Below are 5,869 nucleotides of genomic sequence, written 5' to 3' on the forward strand. Positions count from 1 at the left end.
AAATTTAAACTGCTTGATTGTTAAAATGAAGGGGTTTATGAAATGCACTCATTATTCAAGACTCTTTTTCCCCAGGAAATTGTATAAAGGACATATGCTGCATTTGTCTGATATTTTACATTTTTCAAAGTTTTAAAATATGTAATTACACTAGATTCTTACCAAAGACTTTGGAATAAACTAGGATAGACTTTGTTAACTAGGTTTTATAGATGAGAGAACTATTCTGGATGTGTATATTATTTTCCTCCCTAGCAGACGTGTGTGTGTGTGTGTGTGCGTACACAATACACATGTAAATACCAATGTTTGTACTACTGTAGAAATAATTGTAATTATATGAAAAGCAATCTTGTATTCTCCAAATTCCACAAATATTAAAAAAAATGATTTCACCACATAACATTTAGGTTAAACATTTATTCTACAGAGAGTTATTATTGAGAGGTTAAAAGTACTTTCGTTTATATCTAGTGAGAATAAAAAAGACTCATCAAAATCCTAACATTTATGGAAGTGATGAAATCCTCTGGAATCTTTAGGAAGAATTCATACATGGAAACACAAGTGGAATTCATTCACTTATTCAACAATTATGTTTTGAATACCAGCTGCGCGCCAGGCAGTACCCCCCCCCCCCCCCCCACCCCAGCACCAGGCACAGAGCAGCGAACAAAACAGACGAAAATTCTGGCCGGCGTGGAGCTTGCATCGTTTCCTAGTCACAGTTGGCAAAAGCGATTTTGTCTATACAAGGGATCAACGAAAAAGCCGTAGATTCATGATTCCTACTTTCTCTAACTGGCAGGTTCCCTAGGCAGCCCTAGGAAGCAAATATTCGAGAGGAAAGAAATAAACCAAATTTCACCCCATCTATGTAAACATGCAGATTGACTCCTAAACATGTAACGTAAGTGGCAATATTTCAGGAATGTCACACCATAACATAAATTGAAACACTAACAACTGATAAATGGTATTGAAGAAGTGTTTGTTCTTTCTGTCCTTAGACGATGGAGTCTGCGGATGTTGTCCCTCATCCAGAAACACTAGAAGATCACAGGTCTAAACTCAGTCCCATTTCCAGATGTAGGATCAGATTAAACTTTGTCTCAGCAAAAGAGATAATGAACAGGGACAGTCTGCTGCGATCAAATTGGACATAGAAATGGAAAAGTGAAAGATGAAGATCTTTCCAACTGACTCCAGCATTTGGCTGAATATTTGGGGATATTTTGAAAGTTCTTTCCCAGGAGACTCCCTATACACATAAAAATTTTGATTTAAAACGTTGAATGAAGAGACACTGAAGACATGTCTGGTTTGCTTAGAAATTATTTCTAATCAGAAAGGACAGGAATGAAACAAGAGACCACTTCTCTATGCCTCCGGTATTTCTATTAATAAATGGTCCTTCCTCCCCCCTCCCCTTCCTCATCTTAAACTATTGTCATTTTGTAGTAGAACTGAAAAGTCAGAGCGAGTCAAGAAGTGATGTAGTCCATTTAAACCAGGGTCACCTGAGCTCCTGGAGAAAGATAAGAATCCAGCCACATTACCAAAATGTTCAGAAAGAACCACATAAACTTTTCTTTGCAACCTATGGCAGCATTTAAGAACTCATTAAAGGGGGAAAGTAACCCTTATATTTAACCCAAATTTCCAATTCTATTTATGGAAGCAGAAAACAGCTGGTTCTCATGCTTCACATAAAAACTAAATCACTCTTCTAGCTTCAAGCTGAATAATCTTGCTTTCTTTAAACTTCCTTATTATGTTCAGAAATGCCAAAAAAGTAAAAGAGGACTGCAATAAACACCCCAAAACAGGCCACTTGGTGTAAAAAAATTAAATGTTACCGACATAATCAAATGTTCCTGTGTCTTTCTCTCTCTGGATACTATTCTTTTACTTCTTCCCTCAACATAAACACCAGTCTGATTTCATGTTTACTGTTTATGTGCATGATTTCATTCTTACATTTGTACGTACCAGTAAAAAAATATACATATAATTTTCAAATGTTTTTCAACCATAAAAGTGATATCATACCAAGTGCACCTCCTTTCAAGCTTTTTTTTCTCAATATAGTGTTTTGGAGATATCTGTTATTGAACCAAATTGTTCTCCAAAGTGATGGAATTTATTCAACTACATCCTTCCTTATGTATTTTTTTAATTTCCAGTAATTCAATACTGTTCATATTAAATAGGAAAGAATAGGGAGTCAGAACTGAAAAATAATGCATCTTCTTTCCATCTTATCTTATCTCACTTGGTTTCACTTATTGGAGGGAGGAGAGTTGAAGAAAGATGTCTAGGGAGTGAGACCATTCCAGTTGAACACTAAATTTCCTGTCAATTTGCTGCTGTATTCCTTATGATGTGGTCTCAATATTGAAACAAAACATAATCAAACAATGATAATGACCAAGAATCTTGTAACTGAAAGTGGCATTGAGATGTGATCTGGTTCGTTATTCCATATGTAAGTTACATGTCTTAGGATAAGAGAGTAAGGATATTTGAGTGCGTTGGATCTGACTGGTTGTGTCGCCATGTATTAGTGATGTGGAGATAAAGGCCAAAGAGGTTAAAGGGCAACACTCTAGCGCCCGTACAGGAGGACCACTTGAGTCACTGCAGAAAGACGAATGAACACCACTTATTCCTGATTCCACATTAAACGATCAGCACTCTTCATAATTTCTGATTTATATCCAACTTAATTCCTGTGTTCAGTGGTTCTTAAACTCATTTTGATAGGTTGCCATTTGAATCAGTTTAGATTCAAAATATGGAGAAATATATTTTCTCAATTTCTAACACATTGTTCATCATGTGTTCATTGGATGTTTCATTAGCTGTCTTTATATTTTCACATTGCTCACATGCAAGAACATCACTACCATATCTTTAAGGAGGATTTTTGATATTTCTTATGATGATTTAGAATTTTCGCAAGAAAGTATTAATCTATCCTTGGAAACTTTTATTCCTGATATAAGAACAGAATAAAATCAAAGCAGCTTTGGGTAAACTTGCACATTTGGAAACATTTAACTATTTTAAAAAAATCTTAAACTTGGAGGCTGACATATTTCTAAATTTTGGCTTCTTTGGCTGTGCAGCTTCCATGAAAATGGCCTGCCCATCGCTAGCCATGAGAAGCACTATGTTCTAATGTTTATATTGTATTTGGGTTGCTTCTGAGCTACTCATCAAAACCTTGACTTTGTGGTTTTAATATAATTTTCATAGAAACATTAAGAACAGATGTATGAGCCAATCAAAAGGCAGAAACTATGTAAATATGACAATTAAATCAGCATAAATAAGAGTAGTCTGCATTTTTTCTGATTACCACAAAGAAACATAAGATTATTATTTACTCACTGGTATAGAAATATGTTCTGAAATAAAAACAAAAGTAATATGCCTATATTTTTTACAATCTTACATAATTCAATGCTATTAATGGAAATTATTATAACTTAACTATATGGTAAATTTTTCCTAAAACGTAATCAGTATCAATTTATTTAACATCTACTTCAGTATAAAAAAATGATTACAATGTCATGGACCACATTTCAAATGTTAAAATTATCTATCTGTATATATTTTAAAGTCCCTGAATATAATTTGTTTAAATAACATGATAAATTCTCTAAGTAAATTTGCATCAGATGTGCATGTTGGAAAATGCTTGCGGACCTTCAACAAGGAAGCATTACTTTTAAAGCATTTCTTCTACTCTACGTCACAATTTCATGCAGTGAAAAAATTTTAAAAGTGCAAGAGTCCTTCGAGATTAAGATCAGCTGTTCGTTTTAGAGATCTGACGGTCAGTCACACAGTTAGTTTCGAAAGGAAACGATCAGATTTTAGTTAACTGATCTTTGGTTCTTTGGGTCTTCTTAGTTGGTACCCATGAAAGGGAACCAAATAGAATTTTCACGATTAAGTTTTACTCTTTGATCACAAGTGTAACAGCTTGCTTGTGTGGCAATGCTGAGAGAAGTCTCAATGATCGGTTAAACTCTTTTGTTGTTGCCTAGCATGAATTCAATCTCTTCTTTACTCTCCACATTTCCTATTGGTCCAGACAATAGGAATGAAGTGGAATGATGAGACTCTGTGGCTCATAATAATCCAAACCAAGGGGAGAGACAAGAATTACTTGCAGACAAACAGGTGCCTTGGTATTTTTCTGTTGCCAACAACGACAAACTATGTTTAATCCTGGAGTCACGTGCAAACCAAATGATGCAGGGTTTTTTAAAAATTTACTTTCAAACTAAGTGTGGGCAACCTCTTGATATCTGACTAATTCATGACCTCTTCTTTCAAACTCAGCCGCCAAACAATGGTAGTGCTTATTATCTACCATGAGGCTAATCAGACTCATCTCAAGAAGTAAAATTTCAGCAAATAGCTTTGCCATCTCTTTATGTACCCATTTTACGTGCTCAGTGTGATGTGAATTTTGGCAAATGTCAGCATTTGTGTAACACTTCTCGAATCAAGTTTTAGAACGTGTCCACCATGCCATCAGCTCCCGTCCTGCCCCCTTGCAGTCAACTCCATACCAACCCCTTCTCAGCCCCAGACCGCCACTGATACGCTTTCTGTCACGATAGATTAGTTTTGCTTGCTGAAGAATTATATTTAAGTGAATGGTGGAAGACAGACTCTTTTGAGTCTGGCTCCTTTGGCTCATTGTAATGTCTTCAAGATTCACCCCTGTTGTTGCATGTATCGATAGTTTGTTGTCTCTATTGCTGAGTATTATTTCATTTTATGAATATACCAGAAAATGTTTATTCATTGCCCTATTGATTGACATTTGAGTTGTTTCCACTTTGCCTATTGTGAATAAAGCTGCTATGAATATTCTCGAATAAGTTGTTTAGTGGCCGTGTGTTTTGGGTAAATACTTTGAAGTGGTCATAGAATGGGTGTATATTTAGCTTTATAAGAAACTGCCACAGAGTTCTCCAAAGAGGTTGTAAAATTTATGCCTACTCCAGCAATGAATGCGAGTTCCAGTTGTTCCAAATCTCTTCAACATTTGTGCTGGCCATTTTTTCCTAAATTTCAGCCATTCTGGTGGGTGGGTGGTGAAATGTCAGTGTGGTACTGGTTCGTGTTCTCCTGATGACTACAGATGCAGAGCATCTCTTCGTGTGCTTATTGGCCATTGGTCCCATTTGTTCTTTGTTCCTTCTTTCTTCTTTCCCTGTTTTCAATTAATTGAGTATTTTTAGTATTTCATTTTATCCTCTGTTGGATTATTAGCTATACCTCACTATTTTATTTTTTAGGTGGCTACTCAAGAGATCATAATATTCAAACTTTAGCTTTTCATACTCCACCATTAAATAGTACACTCCTGTGTGTACAACGTAAGAAACAACAATATACTTCGATTTCTCTCCTCTTGTATTTTGTAATTATCATTTTCATACATTTTAACTTATAATACAGTTTTATTATTCTTTGATGTAAACAGTCAATTTTATTTTAAAGAAACCATGAAAAGAAAACAAAATTATTATTTACCACATATTTATGCTTCTGGGGCTCTCCACTCCTTTATGTAGATTCAAGTTTCCATCTGGTATCATTACCTTCAGCCTGAAGAAGAATAACACACTCTCTCAGCTTTTGTTGTATCAAAATGCCTTTATGTTGTCTTAATAAGAACACTTTCCTTAGGTCCAAAGAATGCTGGATATAGAATTCTAGTCTGACAATTTTTTTTTTCTTTTGTTGTATTAAAGATGTCATTCCACAGCCTTCTGGCTTATATTCAATTGAGTGATCATCCTTATTTTTTGTTTCCCTGCATGGAATGTGTCTTTTC

Source organism: Equus quagga, chromosome 11, assembly GCF_021613505.1.
Source record: "Equus quagga isolate Etosha38 chromosome 11, UCLA_HA_Equagga_1.0, whole genome shotgun sequence".
NCBI classification, from domain to species: Eukaryota; Metazoa; Chordata; class Mammalia; order Perissodactyla; family Equidae; genus Equus; species Equus quagga.